The sequence below is a fragment of the Anser cygnoides genome, chromosome 36 (assembly GCF_040182565.1).
Source record: "Anser cygnoides isolate HZ-2024a breed goose chromosome 36, Taihu_goose_T2T_genome, whole genome shotgun sequence".
Taxonomy (NCBI): domain Eukaryota; kingdom Metazoa; phylum Chordata; class Aves; order Anseriformes; family Anatidae; genus Anser; species Anser cygnoides.
The window spans coordinates 517770-535193 of NC_089908.1; the positions used below are offsets into that span (position 1 = coordinate 517770).

Genomic DNA, 17424 nt, shown 5'->3' on the forward strand with positions numbered 1-17424 from the left:
GCACAAAATAGGTGAAGGAAAATGATGAAAAGTTTGCTCCTGCCCTTTGAGCAGGAAATTTACCTCCTCCCATCACTTTTACTGTCTCACACTGTTGAGCAGTGCTCGGTTAAACAGCACCTGTGTTGCCTCTCAAGAACGGTTGCACTTCAGCAGCGTCATTCCAGAATTTCTGGATGAATTCTGTGTCCTGTAATGTACCCCAGGACTCCTGGGGATGTGGCTGGGGTGTTCCCATTAGTCTGGTTGTGTCTACATTGGCATGTTTTAAGCAGACACTGGGGAACAGAATATCCCCAAGATAATGGCACTGAATAAGGATGGGTAAATGTTGTGGAGATGAGAAGGTCTAGCAGCATTTCATAGGGGATTTCAGGGACTTTGCCAGGCAATTCCAGAACTTCAGGCCTTGTTTGCTTATGTTTTTGGTTTAATTATCTGGAGTGAAAGGACATCTTTGCTTTGTATTTGAACAGCAACTCATCACCTGCCCTCCCTAACCTCAGCTAACAGCATTATCCCCTGAAGTCTAGTGAGGAAGGCCAATGCTCTTGTTGCTGTAGGTGACAGGTTCAAACCCTCATAATCATCCATGACAGCACTTGTTATACTTTTTTTTTTTTTAATGAGACTTTTTCGACCTCCACTTTTGGCTCCTTTATACAGCAGGTCTTTGGTTTCTGCTCTCCACCACTTCCAGTTCTTGCCTCTCTTCCCTCTCCCTTCATCAGTGGTTTTTGATCTGTTTGTCTGCCTTAAACTGTTTTCCCTAGGTACTTGACTCTCAGTCATGGTCAGACTTTCAAATCTGTGGTGTTAAGCTGGATTGGAAACAAAGCCAGCAGCACGGCCCAGCCAGGTGCAAGCACTCTCTGCGGCCTGGGAGCGGGGACTCACACACAGCGGGCACAACCGTGTCCCCTTCCTTCAGTTCAATGCGCATTTCCAGGGCTATCATTAACAAGAAGCCACCTTAACCCTGCTCATTCATCAAAAAGCCCTCTTCTTTCTTGCAAATCAGCATTTACTGGACTCTTATCTTAGAGGGGAAGTAGGTAAAGGCAAGGAAAAGTGCAGCCCCCGGGAGCCATGCTTGCTGGCAGAGTGCTCCACTGGCCAGCACCAGGCCTGAACTGGGGGGCGTAGGCATGGCAGGGATGAGGGCGGCACACCATGGGCTGGTGGTCGCCGGCCGGTGGCAGTGAGGGACAGGCGGTGGTGGAGGGAGGGCCTGTGTTGGTGCAGGGGATGCTTTGCTGGAGGCAGGCATGCCTTGGCTCCCTCATGCTGACGGGTCAGGCTCTGCTCATGTCAGTTACGGGCTTACTGCAGTGTGAGGGAGAGGGAGGCAGGTGGTGCCCAAACAAGGGGTCACCCAGGTGCTGGGCTCTCACTGAGCCCATCTAAACTCTCCCATGTGAGGGTCCTAGGTTGTCCGCCACCTGTATTGCTAACATGCAGATGGGCACTTCGGATAGACCCAAGGCAAGCTCTGGGGCTCTCTGCAGGGCAGGCTCAGCTGTGTTCAGTCTCTTTGAGCGAACCCAACCCCTTGTTCCTGTGGGTTGGATTGGGAAGAGTTGAGGACAACCAAGCAACAACACCAGGAGATATTGTAAGGTGGGTCACAGCACTCTGTGGGCATCAACCCATGTTGGAGACTTGTTTTTCTCATACAAATATGCAGACACAACTTCTGTATCCTGTCCCAAGCCACCTGGCTCTTGTGAAAAGCTCTTCTGTCATTTGGTAAAGTAACAGATATCATCTCCTCCCGGGATGGGGTAACGGGCTGGCCCTCTTGGGGGGGGGATGTGATCCAGCCTTCCTGTGGGGTGAGAGGCACATATCCATGAATTACATCCACCGCTTTGCAGTGGGTGATGAGACTTTGCTGCCTGTGCCACAACTTCGTTGTTTTTCTCAGGAGGTAGTTTGTTGTATTATTGTTGTTCCTGTTGCTGTTGTTTTAATCTTTCATGGGAGATTATATAAAACAGCCTCACCATGAACCAGAACACGTCTCTGGGGAATACGATGACAGCATCCGTATCTTAAAAAGCCATAAAATAGAGACACGCTGTAGAAAGTAGTCGTTCCCAATAATAAGAGCAGTATGACATCCAGGAAAGATACCCTATTGTGACAAGCTTGCACGCTAGTGCAAATCTGAAGAAAAGTACATTTAAAACCCCAGATGTTGCCATGCTTGTTATTTTAAAGAAATTTCCTCCTGTAAATTACTTCTGCAGCCAGAACAAAGCCCCTTAACCCTTGGCATGCTGTAGCCAGTTCCTGATGCTTCCCAGCTGTGAGTCTTAAACTAATTTCTCCTGAAGCCCCCATCACAGAGAGCCTCCCCCAGAACAGCAGCTCCCCTTCATTTTGTAGGATTTGTATCTTGGCGTGCTCCAGCCCATGTGGGTCCTGACCTTGGTGGGTAAGCAGGCTGCTGAGGGGTTTTCTTCCCCCCGGTCTCACTCCGAGATTACTTTCTGAACTATATGTAGTAGATGTACAGCTTTTTGGGGGTCTTGCAGCAGCTGAGGCAGGAAGAGAGGCTGGCACGCAGGCAGCCAGCACATTTTATGCACATCCCCATCAGCCTAACAGGCAGGCCATCTGGAAGGGTTTAGCTTGGGTTATTCTTCAGCTATGGTGGAAGCCAGAGGTCTGCTGTGAGAGAGGGGAGCAGATTTATAAAGGTTTTTGGCCGTACGTGAAATCTGCCCCCGGGGCTGTTGCACAGCCCAGTCTGAGCAGAACAGCGTGCGCGGGTCGGCGAAGGCGCGGATGCTGCAGGTATCCAAGCATACGGCAGCCACTTCCACCTCCCACCTTGCTCGGCTTTGGTTGCATATTGAACCCCTAGACGTGATTGCAGTCCCGATTTGACCGCAAAACAGCTGGGAGGGCTTTTCCAAGGAGCTAGGAAGCTGTGTTTCAGGCTACGTTCACTCTGCTGACCTTCACTTTTGGATGAGAAACAAACCTGCAACCTCCACGAGGCACACCAAGTCTCAGATCAGTCTATATCAGCATGTAGATTTTACAGCGTTTGAGAAGAAACGACCTTTAAGCGGAAATGGGTTCTCAACTTTTGCTACCGCAGCACTGGCATTTCACTAAAATAAAAGCCTTTATTTCAGCTGCTGCTTTGGTATCTGGAGCTGTGTCTGGTTCCATAGCCACCTCTCCCCCACAAATCATAAAAGCATGCCAAATACATGCATTAAACCAGTCTTACACCCAGAAACGTGCACACCCAGAAGTCAGGTCAGGCTACTTCACAGTACCAATTTAAAGGAAAGTAAAATAAAACTTCACACAACTTTCTCTGGCAGAGCAATAGTAAACTTAAGGAAGGTATCTAAAAGTCTTATTTTTTATCTTTTGCCATACAGGGATGGTCTGCATTAGCCACATTTCTCCTTTTGGTTGTTTTTCCTAATGCTGAAAGCAGTGGACAGTTTCTCAGCTGATGGGTACTGCTCCCTTTTACTTGGGTAACTAATGACAGCAGTTGAAGAGGAAGGGGGGTGTTGAGTAGAGGGAAGTTAATTAATTTCAGGGGTTTTAATCTCTTTTCTTTTGTACCAAACCATAAAACAAAAATTCTTCGGGAGCCAAAACATGTACCTCCAGTAATCGAAAGAGAGGCAAGGATCTGTCTAATAGATATGACGTTCCATTATATGGTCTTGAAGTCAATAAACATTAGGTTACCTTCATGGAGTGAAAAAAGACCAGATTTATTAAAAAATCTTATCTGGAGGGTTTGCATTTCAATAGGATGTGAATTTGCATATTTTAACAATAACCTCCCATCATTCTGTCTGATCTGTGCTCAGTTGGCCATAGAGATCACTTTATCTTGAATAGATTATCACCAGTTTAATAAACCCTTCATAATATGCAGGTATAACAATGGTACTTCGCTGGATAAAGGAGGTATTAAAGTTCTTTTTCTGGAAATAGAGGTGTCCCAGCTAGTGATTAACTTTATACCTCTGTACATCTCTGTGCTGAATACATGATTGAAGGAGAGTATTCCCATTATTCGCATTCAAAACAGACCGGCTCTTCAGAGCTCCCGTTAACCCCTCATTACCCATGGCAGCTGTGCAAACATGGGAGGAAACAAAGCCAAGTCTACCGGGGATGTCACCCCCAGCAGTGGCCGCTGCCTCGGATGTCAGGAAAGGTAACACTTGTCCCCCTGGCTGAGTCCCTCTCCACGCACAAGTGTTGTCAGCTCCAGGCTGTTTCATAGAGGAGGCAGATGGAAGTAGGGTCGATGCACTGTTCAGCAAAGAGCCAAAATGCTTCTAGGTGAATAGCTTAGTTACCCAGTTTTCTACAAAAACACAAAATTATTCTTCTTTGTGTTTCCTCTCAGTCTTTGACTGACGCCTTGCTTCCACTTCCCAGACAAAAGCTCATTTTCCAGTGCCTGCCCTTCACAAGAGAAGAGTCCATCCCACAGCTCCAGCGCCCTATCTTGCTGTCCCGACACATTTGGTTGGGAGCAGCATGCTCATTTTCACATTGTTCTGCAATTTTTTATGTCTATGTTTTTGTTTCATTATTAATATCTATGCATTGACTTGAACAAAACTCATGCTCTTCCCCTCTTGGGCACCCAGTACAGAGCAGGCAACTGTGACCATTAGCTGTCCATGCACAAAGCTTACACAACCCCTGGGCTACCGTGGCATTAAACTTGGCTTGTAGGCCCTAATGAGAGGCAGTGTTAGCTTAGGACCAGTTCGTGGTCACACAGCGCTAGGATCTGGGCTGCCTCACATATGACCATCTGGGAGCCCAGGAATGATTAATTTTGGGGCTGAGTGTGCTTGCATGCATGAGGAAGAGTATGTCACACACACGTTCCCCAAGATACTCTTGTGAGCAACCAGGACTTTTCACAGTTTCCCCCTCCTCTGTTTTCTTTTCCTCTGCTCAAGCTGTGTTCGTGCTTGCTTTTCCAAAGCTCCCATCATGAGCTTTTTGCTTCTCGAGAGCCGACATGCCGGTGTGCTGCCTGACAGTGGGAGCACAGCAAGGCTAGTGAATAATTGAAAGTTATTGACCTATAATAACCTGGCATTATTGACCATAAATGATTTAGTTAAAACACACACACGCACACACCATCTCATGTGAAGGACCTGAATCTTGAATTCCCTTTGTCCAGCACTGGCTCAATCGAGCTTGTCACAGGGGGAAGAGGGGCATTTTGCCCCGGCGTGAAGTTACGGGAATTGAAGCCACATTTCTAATGGTGCCTCAGTAAGATTCTTGTGGGGAATGAACGCAGTACCTGGAGCAGCAAACTAATTGTCCCGAGCCTTTACTGAAAGCTGAACTTCAGCAAAGTTCACAGCTTTTAAGACTGAGGAGGACAATTTCCATCAAGCAGCCTGACCCCTGCCATAAAGCAGACTAGAGACTAACAGGTATCAGGACCAATAACCTGTCGTCCAGCCAGAGCGCAATACTTAGGGAGAAGGAAAAGCATCCAGTTCTGATGTCAGACTTCCCACTCTCCAAGTATTTGTTGGATCTGCTGAGCCAGCTCTTCCCCTGCAAAGTGCGAACACTGATGTCAGCTACCTCTGGAGACACAAAACGCTCCTTGCCCTGCCAGAGAGCCTGCCCAGGGCTCAGCCTGAGACCCCCAGGTGAATCTGCAGGGCCAAGCATCCCCATGTCCATGTCCACCTCAGCAGCTTCCCATGTCTGAATAGAGCCCTGTAGAAGTGTAGGTGGCTGGGCTGGGAAGCTTGGCTGGGTCAGATAAAAATGTGAGTGAGTAACTGTTTAATTGAGCCAGATTTCTGAACGAGTTTGAGTCCAGCCAGCACCACAATGGCCATATGCCCTCCTAAGCCAGCTGTGTTTGAGTCAGGACCTGAATTTAGTGGGTGGCCCTTATTATGGGAAATTTCAGCCTAACTTTTAACAGATGAAACTTTGCAGCTTGGACCTGTTCCTGATTATCTATCAGTGCTCAGAAAACATCTGTAAAAACCTCTCATTAGATTTGTGGGTGTTGTTCTCTATACACGAAATAGCCAGGGTAGCTGTGCCTGGCTTACTCACTTTGCTCTTTGGGGTCAGAGGGACATAGAACACAAAAGAAAGGATCATTTTGATTTCATATTTGCCTAAGCTGGACCTCTTGAGAAATGTTACAAGAACAAAACTTTTAACTCTCGGTGGTGCCAGCACAGAAGCAGCTATGAATTGGAATTTACAGCACAGAAGAGCGCCAAGATGGAGGGATTCGTTCCCTTGTTCCCCAAAGTTCGTAGTAGATGTTTCCTACCAGCTCCAGCAGACAGCAGAAGCCCCCGGAGCTGCTCCCAAAGTCCAAAATCACCAAAGCCAGGCCATTGGTGGAGTCAAAGGTGTGATCCAGCCTGTGCACTAAGTACTAAGTGCTGAAGTAACTAACTTCATTTTAAGTACCTAATGAAGCAGGCTTCCCAGAGTAAACCCTTAATTTCTCCACCTAGGAAATTGGGTCTGCATAATTTAGATGTCTAAATTTAGGCAGCCAAGAGCTCCCTCTGGAGGACGCCAGGCAGCCCATTTCTCTGCATGGGCAAGGCCAGGTGCTTATTTCAGGAAGGCAATTTCATGAGATGGCTGGGATTTAGGTGCAAGCAGAGTCCTTTCATTAAGTAAGTAGGACTTTTCACATTTCCTATTTTCTGTGTGGTGTTACAGTTAAACCAGGAGGGTAAGGCCAGCTGGAAAGAAGCAGTACAGTTTCTCTCTGAAGTCATGAAGAGCTTCCCAGCCTCTGGAAAATCACTGGGAGAGGTGGGAGAAGTGCAGTCTGATCTGCATTTGCACCCCGTCGCTCGCTCATGAGAGCAGCCCCAAATACCTGACTGCAGCGGTACATAGCACTGCTGTCCAAGATGGCTTCCAGTTCTGCCTTTCCTTCCCCACTCTGTAATTGACTATTATACTGGCATTATCTGTGCCTTGATACCTTGGATTTGTGGAGCTTCTAACAAATATAAATTCCCCTTTGCACACACCCCATTTAATCAAAACCTTGCTGGTTTAAGCAGTCTGTTTTATTAAATTACCAACCTATGAAGCCATTAACTTAATTAGAAGCAGCAGTTCTGTAGTCTTGAACAACCAAGGGGTAATATTGCAAAGGCATACATTATGCAGAGTATGGCACATTATAATAATACTGAGAGCTTATATAGCATTTTATAACTTCACAATTTTATAGGAATAATATCTAATTAATCCTCACAATGGGCCCTGAAGGTAAAGATTACTACCTAACCCCTTTTTCCATGGAGGAAACTTAGTGGGGAAGAAGATGATAAGTAACAGACTTTAAGAAGAGTTCATGGCTGTATCTTTTCACGCTCTGCATTTACAGCAAGTAGGGTTCAGACATTCCAAATTGCTCCTTTTCCTCTGAGAAAACCAACATCTAATAAACATTTAGTCCCTTTCTGGTCTCTGTATCATAGTGTGCAATGGCTGAGTTTATTTTAAATCATCTCTTCTTTGGGACAGGGAGGGGGCCCCAAAGGGACATAGAAATTGTACAGGACTAGGTTGGACCCATTGCACTGAAACATCTTTGGTAACGGCCTGTAGTACTGGCAGGGGTTGACATCTTGTGCTTCTGGATGCTTTCAGGAATCAAATGGGCATAGCTTAAAAAGTCAGTACCAAATCCTGGCCTTCACTGCCCATGACAGTCTTAGGCCAGGAAATTTTCCTTTTCACTGTCAGGTTAGACACTCCAACCAGTTCTCCTGTGTCACCTCAGTTACGTGTTCTGATAGCAAATAACAAGGGTGGTCACAGGAGCTCATCTAACTAGGCCTGCAGTTCCCTCACTGGAAAACTCTGATCTTTCAAGCAGAGATTACAAGAGTAAAGGGGTTCACATGGGAAAAGTCATTGTATAACTTGCTCGAGAATTATGGTTAGAAGTATCTTGATAACAAAGCAAACAACAAAGAGCATCTTGGAGAGCGATATTAAACACTAAAACCAGACCTGTTGATTTCAAATGATCATAAATGTTATGAAGGATTTTGTTTCGTGGCTAAGTACACTAACTAAAGTGCCAGGTCCATCACAGAAAAGCAGCAATGAGCTGCTGGTAGTAAGAGCAGATCCTAAATGTAAGGAATTTTCTAAAGATACACATATGTACATTTTTGTCCTATAGAATTTAATCAAAGGATTTGCTTGTTTGTTTTAGTTTCCAACAGAAAATGTGTTTTGGGGCAGTTTTATATATTTTTACTTTGTTAGGAAAAGTAAATAATGCAGGAAGTAGAGAAAATGCATGGGAACAGGAGCTGGACTTGATTTGAATTTGAAAAAGAAAGTGACAGATTTAGGATCAGTATCTTTAAGCAAAGCACAAATAGGAAAGAAACAGCCTGAAGCAGTAAAAAGCAAATAATGCTTATAGTAATTAACATTGTCTTCTGTAAAGATGCATCAATCATAAATTATCTTGAGCAATCATGTATGATATGATAATACAAATAAGAGATTTTATTTCCATGTATTCTTTTTTTTTTTTTTTTGTTGAGCTCTATTTCAAGCATTAAGAACCTTCTTTTCTTCTGGAAAAGAAAAAATGTTAAAAGCTTGTGAGGGTCCAGAAGCTGAGGATTTAAGGAAAGCACCATATGTCAGGAGACTGATGGTAAAGTGTAAAGCTAAAAATACTGGCAGTGCTTGTATGCGGTGCTAGATTGGGGTTACTTTTAAATACAGAGAGGTTTGCATTACACCCTAATTCAAAGGATCAATGAGTAGTTTATTTAGAGTAGATGATATTAAGAACAAAAAACAAACAAACAAAACTGTTTATTCTTTCTGGTTGTGGTTCTGATTTCTCTCATTTTGTGTTTATACCATGTAGCACCTAATTCACACTGCAGAGGAGAGAAAGTGCAATCTGGCTCAAATTTTCAAATATGCTCAGCACCCAGTGGACCAAACTCTTTTAATTATCTGTCTGTATATTTGAGAACATCCTGCGCTGACCTATTCTCCTTAATCACCAGTGATAGGACCTGCGGGAATGGTGTCAAGCTGAGGCAGGGGAGGTTTAGGCTGGACATCAGGAAGAGGTTCTTCACCGAGAGGGTGGTCACACACTGGAACAAGCTTCCCAGTGAAGTAGTCACTGCACCAAGCCTGTCTGAATTTAAGAAGCATTTGGACTGTGCACTTAGTCACATGGTCTAAACTTTTGGGTAGACCTGTGCAGTGCCAGGAGTTGGACTCGATGATCCTTATGGGTCCCTTCCATCTCGGGATATTCTATGATTCTATGATTCTATGTTTGAAACAGAAGGTTCCTTAAGTAGCATGATTTCTTGCTCCGTTTCCCTCGCTGTGTTTTTATCCTCTCAGTGTCACAACGTGAGACTGTTTCTCCACTGTGATTTTGGAAGGATGCTGCTAGAAAGCAGCAAGCCTTGCTCTCCTCTGCATTGGTTCAGACATGTCAGTGTTGCATAGGCTTGCTCCTGACCCCCACAGAAGAATCAGACCTTGGGAGTTCAGACATACTGTAAAAAGGTTAATGGCTAATACCGCCGGAAAGTTTATGGCTGAACTTCTAGGGGCTCTGATCAATGCTCCATCTTTAATCAAATGCCACAGCACAAAGAGGGAGAGGAGGGAGGAAAGTTCAGTCTCTTCTCAGTCTCTCTTCTTAGTGGGGCCTCTCTGGTTTTCCTCTTCCAACCTTACCCAAGCTGAACAGGCAATGCTAGAAAGTTGGGGGGTTGAGCTGGCAACCAAGTGGAAAGTCGATGGGGGTGAGGAAGGAGGGAGTAAATAGCCTGAAGCTATCGGCTGTGATGCCAGAGGTGGCTTGCTGATTCCGGCCACTAACAGATGTGGACAGGTGAACCTTTACAACAAATCAATCATCATATTTATTCTAATTGTATCGTAATAGTCCCCCAGGAGCTCAGTTCAAATGAGCTTGACATTATTAATATTTTAATGCCCAGTTTTCATAGCTGAATGAATATTTAAAGGGTACGTCCCAGACTTAAGCTATGATGATGAAGAAATTAATGGAATGTCTTGTTTAATGCTTTGATGCATGTTGATGCAAAAAAAAAAAGTGGTTGTTCAGAGAGAAAAAGAAAGAAAGGCAATATTTGGGCATAATTAGACAGAGGAGGAAAGCATCAGCAACGCATTAGTATCAGACATCACTCTTGTTAGACAGCTCTCAGTGGAGAGGAAATATTTATCATTCGGGAGGGGGAAAGCAGGGTGCGGTCAGAAACCAGAAGAGAAGCAGCACCACATGAATGACAGATCAGAAACAAATCCTTGGGAGTCTCCGACCACATCCCTGCATGGTGGAATGAAATTGCTAGCCTTTGCTGGCTGGAACAGGCACAGAAAATCACCTTTGTTGCCCAACCAGGGTGTTTGTTTATTGTAAGTACCCAGATCAACTTTGAAGGATGGCATAATTAATCAGCGATACTCATCAGTCTCATAATTATGTTGTAGATAATTGTCAAAACGTAGGACCAGATGATACCAATTATACATTGATGGGGGTGAGGGGAAGCTCCTCTCGAGTCGGAGGGCCTGATTCTGGATGGGCTGAAATGAGCACAGGGAATCACACTGACTCTGAGGACTGGGAATCTGGAAAGATTGTAGTTTTGTGTTAGGGTTGTTTTTTTGTCTTTTTTTTTTTCCTTGATCTTTCTGTGCTTTTCCCAATTTGGGAAATGTTTGGGGAGCTAAGGATTTTTGCTTTCTCTTCTTTTTGAAAGCCGTACTGATATTTGCAAGGTTCCTGTTTGTGCCTATTCACTCATTCATTCACCATTAGGAACAAACAGAGGGCTGACTTGGGTGTTTGAACAGGTTTTAAATCCCCTTCCAATATGCATTTCCTAGCTGTGAAAGAGGACTGAAGCATAAGTTAATGCTCTAAACCCTTCCACAGAAGATTTTCTTTAAAGGGGCAGTGTCAAGATTAAGATAATCTTATTCTTTCCCTGAGTCTTTCCTTGTTTGCTTTTTTTATTATTATTATTATTTGTTATTTTCCATCAGGAACTGCAGCCCTGATCTAGCACACAGCTAAGAGGTTTATCTGTAGGCAAGGTTTTCACATATCTGATTTGAGGTGTGATTTCAAATCAGTTTAGACAAAGCAGAGGAGAAGGTGGCATGGCTGCTGGTTGTTTGTTTGTTTTTGGGTTGTGGTGTTTTTTTGGTTGGTTGGTTGGTTTTGTTTGTTTGTTCTGTTTTGCTTTGTTTTTGCTTGAACAGGACTTATTTCAGGTTATCTTAAAATAATTAGACTACATTTATTTATCGATAGAACTGAGAGTGCAGCTATACCACCTGTATCATGATAGGGACATGCCATGAGAAGGAAGCCCCTATGGTTCAGAAATGCCACAGCATCCTACTTGGGATAGGTTTAGGTCTGGTCCTCCTGGGATGTGGGATTGAGAGAATGGACTGCTATCTATCTGCTATCCTGTGGCAAGCTTCCCCCATGGATGAACTTAAATCTTGGGAAAGGGGAAATTGGGGTATAAGGAAGAGCACAAACACTCTTGAAAGCAGGACCAGTGTTCTGGCTCAGACTGGGGTTATTCCAGTTCCAAGGAAAACCCTGCTTGCATCATTAACCCTGTGATGCCTTCTTTCAGTTCCTGGGGAGACTGTGCTTGAGTTCAGGCCTTGAGGCTACCTGCACATCTACATCAGTGAGAGTGCCTTTATTTCATGAACCTGTCAGCGGGTGAAAGCAGATAGTTAATTTACACTGCTTACTCAGTTGTTTGTTAAATGGTATTGCTGTGGAAAGAATTTCTCCGTGGGCAAAAGGGCTGTCTGTGGTTCTTATCTTTGTGGCCAGGCATACAAAGCCACAAGCACAGAAGGTCTAATCTGCTTGGATGGATGGTGGCCAAGCTCTTTTTGAACTCAAAGCACTGAAGTCAATGGGAGCTTGGCCTTGCCTAAAGTCTGCAAAGGCAAGCCAAGCAACCATTAGTGGCAAAGGCAGCATTTGGGTCTTGCTTCAGAAGAAGACATAAAGCTTAGAGAATGAAGAGCACAGCAGGGAAGTGCCAACAGCCAGAGGTCATGGGCTCAGGATAAAGAAAAGACGAGAACAGATGTTCATCTCTAAGTGAAGGGGCAGGGGTTAAGTCTATAACGCCTTGAGTAGTACATCTGTATCTCTGGCTTGCTTGCCTGTCCCACTGAAATCCACAACGAAGAGGCCTCTGGCCTCTGTGGAGAGCACCCAACATACAGAAAATCGTGACATGCCCTGTACACAGACAACACCCCATCCTTTCCCCTTATCTGTGCTTCCTCAGCAAGGCAGCTCCTGAGCACCCTCCGGGCTATGCCTCTGCCTGAATGAGCACCAGCTGCAGGCAGCACTGGGGAACCTCAGAGCCAATCAACACTGAGAGCATCTGTGAGCCAGCTCATATAAAGGGTCTGAGAGCAGGCTTTAAACTAGGCAGTTCAGGCACTGATAACCATGCAACTGCAAACACCTGAGCTGAGCGCACATTGCAAAGCGGATCTAGGACCCTCAGCACTTACTGATATCACTCATTAAGTTCTACGTGACCACCTATGTGCTGTTATTTGTGAGCTATGCTGGCTAGTTTAAGGCTGTATCTGTATGGGCTACTTTCATATGTGTGGATTATGCTGCTGCTCTGCCCTGAAAGAGTTGAGATCACAATATCTAGGCTAAAAGAGGACGTGGTTGCTCTGCTAAACGCATGCAGAGTTGGCTAATAGAAAATGCCAGGGATAGAGAAGAACCATTTTAGATAAAAGATCGTTTGGGCACATTTTAAAATTGGATGTAAATTATCTTGAAATAAACTCAAGTGGGAAATTAGAAGAGAGGTGACGATATGGAAAAGCTTATTCCTATTGGTATTAGGGAAGATGGGAGGTAAGGACAGCAAAAGACTTGGTTTTATATCAGAATGGGATGCATTTATGAACAGAATTTCATATCGTGATTGCTTCTGGTATCAGCAGGGAAGTAGATTTAATGAGCAGCGTCCCTTCTAGACTTACACCTCTGCTGTCAGGATCCTCAGACAAACAGGCCCTTATATATAGCTTAGCATCACCACCGCGCCAAGCCTGGGACACTTTGCATGCCTGGGTATGCTCACTGCTCACTGAATGCCCAGGGACTTCTCACATATGCAAGTGGCCATGGACTACAGCCACCAAGCTAAAAGTGTCTCCAAGTTCCTACGTGTCATTGTGCATGCGGCTATAACTAGAAGTCAACATCTACCAGGCTCTCTTCTTTCCAAGGAAAGGTCAAGTGCACAAGCACCTGGCAAGAGCCATGAGTACAAACGCAGCAGTACCTTAGGGCACACCATGTGTGTGATGACACAGCCTAGCATGTGAAAGTAGACCTATCTAATGACATTTTTACTGTGTGACTGCCCAGAGCTCTAAGGGGGTCTCCTGCTTGTGTCTTCCACGTGCAGATTTGCATATGAAACAGTATTTATAAATACTCAAAACACAAGCTGTACTGTCTCTCTTGCTTTGGGAAATAAGTCTCTGTTGTTCCAAGCACCCTGTGTTTTGTTCCTCTTACTCTCCTCAAGCCTGCTGAGCACTGGGTGTTCCCACAAAGCACTGAGATCATAGAATCACAGAACGACAGAATGGCTTGGGTTGGAAGGGACCCTAAAGACCATCTAATTCCACCCCCCTGCCATGGGCAGGACACCTCCCACCAGCCCAGGTTGTCCAAAGCCCCACCCAGCCTGGCCTTGAGCACTTTCACGGGTGGGGCATCCACAGCTTCTCTGGGCAACCTGTTCTAGTCCCTCACCACCTTCATAGTAAAGAATTTCTTCCTAATATTCTAATCTAAATTTACCCCTTTATAGTTTAAAACCATTACTCCTTGTCCTATCACTCCGCTCCCTGATAAAGAGATCCATCAACCCCTCTGGCCCTCCCCACTTCATTTAAAGACAGAGACACTGTGATGTGTAGCGTACACGCTCAGCATCCCCAAGAACAAACCAAAGGATCCGCGGAACTGGCAAGTCTTTATTTTGTTACTAACAGGATCAGCGGTTTCTTCAAACTCCAGACCAAACTGTTTTGCAGGGAGGAAGTCTTGTATTAGAAGCCATAGGCTCTGCACGTGAACATGAACTGAACTTAAGCCCCCTCTAGGTTCATCTATATACGAGACAAGTGGAAAGATGAATCAATAGTTAGATGGATGGTTCATAATGTGTTTTATATGATATATAGAAAATACTCGGAGTGTGGGGATGGCCAGTAGCAATCATTCTTGGGGGTAGGCACCAGAGCATTGACTGATTTGTAAAGGTCAGACCCTTCAAGATATTTTTTTCATACCTCATACATTCCCATTTCAGGTCTTTTCATCTATTTGTGTACATGTCTATGACACACATCTAGTCAGGCCAGGAAGACGGTGGTAGGGAGGAATTAAGAGTCTGCTAGCCAGATAAGGTTTGGGATAGAGTCATTTCAGATGCAATTCATTACTAGTGAGTGCTTCCCACAAGTCAGGCCAATGTGATTTTTTCATCAAACTTTCTAAAGCATTTCCTCTTCCTGCTTTTTCATTAATCCAATGCTGTATCAATTTGTGCTGCCCACACAAAAGTATGCTTAACATGTAATCACATGGCAATTCATGCAACTTACCTCTGGTCCCACAGGAGTAGGTTTTTGCTGTATGCTTTATAGCTGCAGGATACAAATACAAAAAGCTGTCTGTGTAGCTAACCCATGTTGAAACAGCTTTCCTGATTCTGTAATGTTTATGGAAATTTCCCTGAGCTGAGGACCTGGGCCCTGAGTTTATTTTTTTTTTTCTTCAGGGAGGAGATTGCTTTGGATTCACTCTCAGGGCTATCTAGTTTAGATTACTGTAATTCAATTATGTCACTCAGAATCAGGTACAGAGTGATTTACTTGAACTTTGCAATTACACACACACAATTCAATTGTAGGTGATTTTCTTGGCCTTTCCAACTTTGACACTAATATACTTTGTATTTCCTTAGGGCCTTCAATCACAGTAGATTTTGCTCAATGCTTTAAAAGTTATGACCCAGTCTTGAAACACATTCATGCCAATACTTTTACTCACATAAATAGTTGTGTTGACCTAAGTGGGATTACTGTTGTTTGCATGGCAGGCCCCCAGAAGGTCAGCAGAGGTGGTAAAAGGAAATTTCTTCTGGTATTCTGGGGGATGGTTTTGAACAGAAAGAACTTTCCCTCTTGTTGTGGCTTGTTGTGGTTTAACCCGGCTGGCAGCTAAACACCACACAGCCGTTCGCTCACCCTCCCCCCCCTCCCTCTCTGGGATGGGGGAGAGAAACGGGAAAGTGAAGCCGGTGAGTTGAGATAAAGACAGTTTATTAAGACAGGAATATAATAATAACAATAATAATAATAATAGTGATAATGATAATAGTATTAAACACAGTCCACACAGTCCAATAAACTCGATTGTCCCTTTCCTCCCCCTGGCTGGAGGCAGGGCCCCTCTAGTCCTTGTCAGAATCTTCGTTTCTGTGTTTAAAGGACTGCCTGCTGGAAGTTGGAGCAGCAAACTTTTCAAAGAACTCCTTTTTCCCAATTGTTTTCCTTTGCAATTCACGTACCCGTGCCTCTAGGGTCGCAGTAGATTTTCCATCCCATTTTCTCATGTCCTCTCCATGGTCACGTAGGTAAAACCACAGGTTGGTGCGGTGTGTGTGCCCACCATATTGTCTTCCTTGCATAGATGAACGTTTACCCCTAATAGCTGAGACACTGGTTTGTACAGGTGGGGAGGAAAATAATCTCTCTTCAAGTTGGTGGATCTTTTCAGAAAGTTTCTCCAAAGTATTCTCTTTTAGCTGGTGGACACTGGTTCGTTCAGGTGGAGGGGAAGATAATCTTTCTTCAAGTTGGTGGATCTTTTCAGAAAGTTTCTCCAAAGCATTCTCTTTTAGCTGGTGGACACTGGTTCGTTCAGGTGGAGGGGAAGATAAATTCTCTTTAAGTTGGTGGACCTCTTCAGAGAGTTTCTCCACAGCCGTGACACAGGCCCGTAGGGAAGAGGAGAGATTTCCTTCGTACTGCCGGAGTAATTTAGTCACTTCATTCACTGGGGGATTCTCCTCCGCTTTCCAGGCTAGCATTGCCAATGAGCTGGCATATGATGATGGTGCACTCCGTACAAACTTCCGCCACATGGGTGGTGTACACCGGACTGCATCTGGATCTGCGGATGTTTGTGCGTCATCTAGGTCCTTATAAATTACTTCCCGTACGGCCAATTCCCTCAGGTACTGAATTCCCTTCTCCATGGTGGTCCATTTGCCTGGTAGACATACAAGTTCTTCCTTGAAGGGATACTTTTCCTGCACAGCTGACAGGAGACGCCTCCAGAGGCTGCGAGATCGTGCTCCATCTCCAATTGCTTTGTCAATGCATGCGTCCCTAGCAAGGGATCCCAGCCGCCTGGCTTCCTTGCCCTCCAATTCCACATAATTGGCTCCCGTGTCCCAGCACTGGAGCAGCCAGGTGACAAGCTGCTCACCTATGCAGCGACCAAAATCTTTTCGCACATCTCGTAGCTCACGCTGGTATAGAGTCCGGGTAGTTACTGTTGATTTTTCGACATCCCCATCCTCATCTTCAGTCTCCTGCACCTTTGATGGCCCAGCCTCGTCTTCACTATGCCCAGACTTAGCAGAAGACTGTCTGCGTTCTAAACGACCTGAGCCTCTATACCATTTTTTCACCTTGTCTACAGGGGCAACTTGCACTGCTACAGCTCGTTTCTCTGACCCAGACACAGGGTCTGCCACAGGGGTTGGAATACCCTCTGCGGGGTCAACTTGCACTGCTACAGCTCGTTTCTCTGACCCAGACACAGGGTCTGCCACAGGGGTTGGAATACCCTCTGCGGGGTCAACTTGCACTGCTACAGCTCGTTTCTCTGACCCAGACACAGGAGTGGGAGCAGCTGCAGGAGCTGGAGCTGCTGCAGGGGCTGGAGTGGCTGCAGGAGCTGGAGCTGGAGCGGCTGCAGGAGCTGGAGCGGCTGCAGGAGCTGGAGCTAGTTTGATAGTAGCATCAATTGCAGCTCGATAGGCACAAGCCAGACCCCAGCACGCTACAGTGATTTGTGTCACTTTGGAACTGCCAGAGTCATGACACCTTTTTTTTCAAGCATTCTGCCAGCTTTTTAGGATTTTGCAGTTGTTCAGGGGTGAATGTCCAAAACACTGGAGGTGACCACTGCTCTAGAAACCTGCCCATATCCTCCCACACTCCCTGCCACTCGCAACTATCCCGCCTCAA

At 45.3% G+C, this 17424-nt stretch overlaps 1 protein-coding gene across 11 annotated transcripts in view; it reads left to right on the forward strand.

Annotated features, from left to right (window-relative positions):
* CELF4 (CUGBP Elav-like family member 4) overlaps positions 1-17424 on the forward strand; it is an 888080-nt gene that overhangs the window by 455147 nt on the left and 415509 nt on the right. The gene's annotated exons all lie outside the window — the stretch shown is intronic.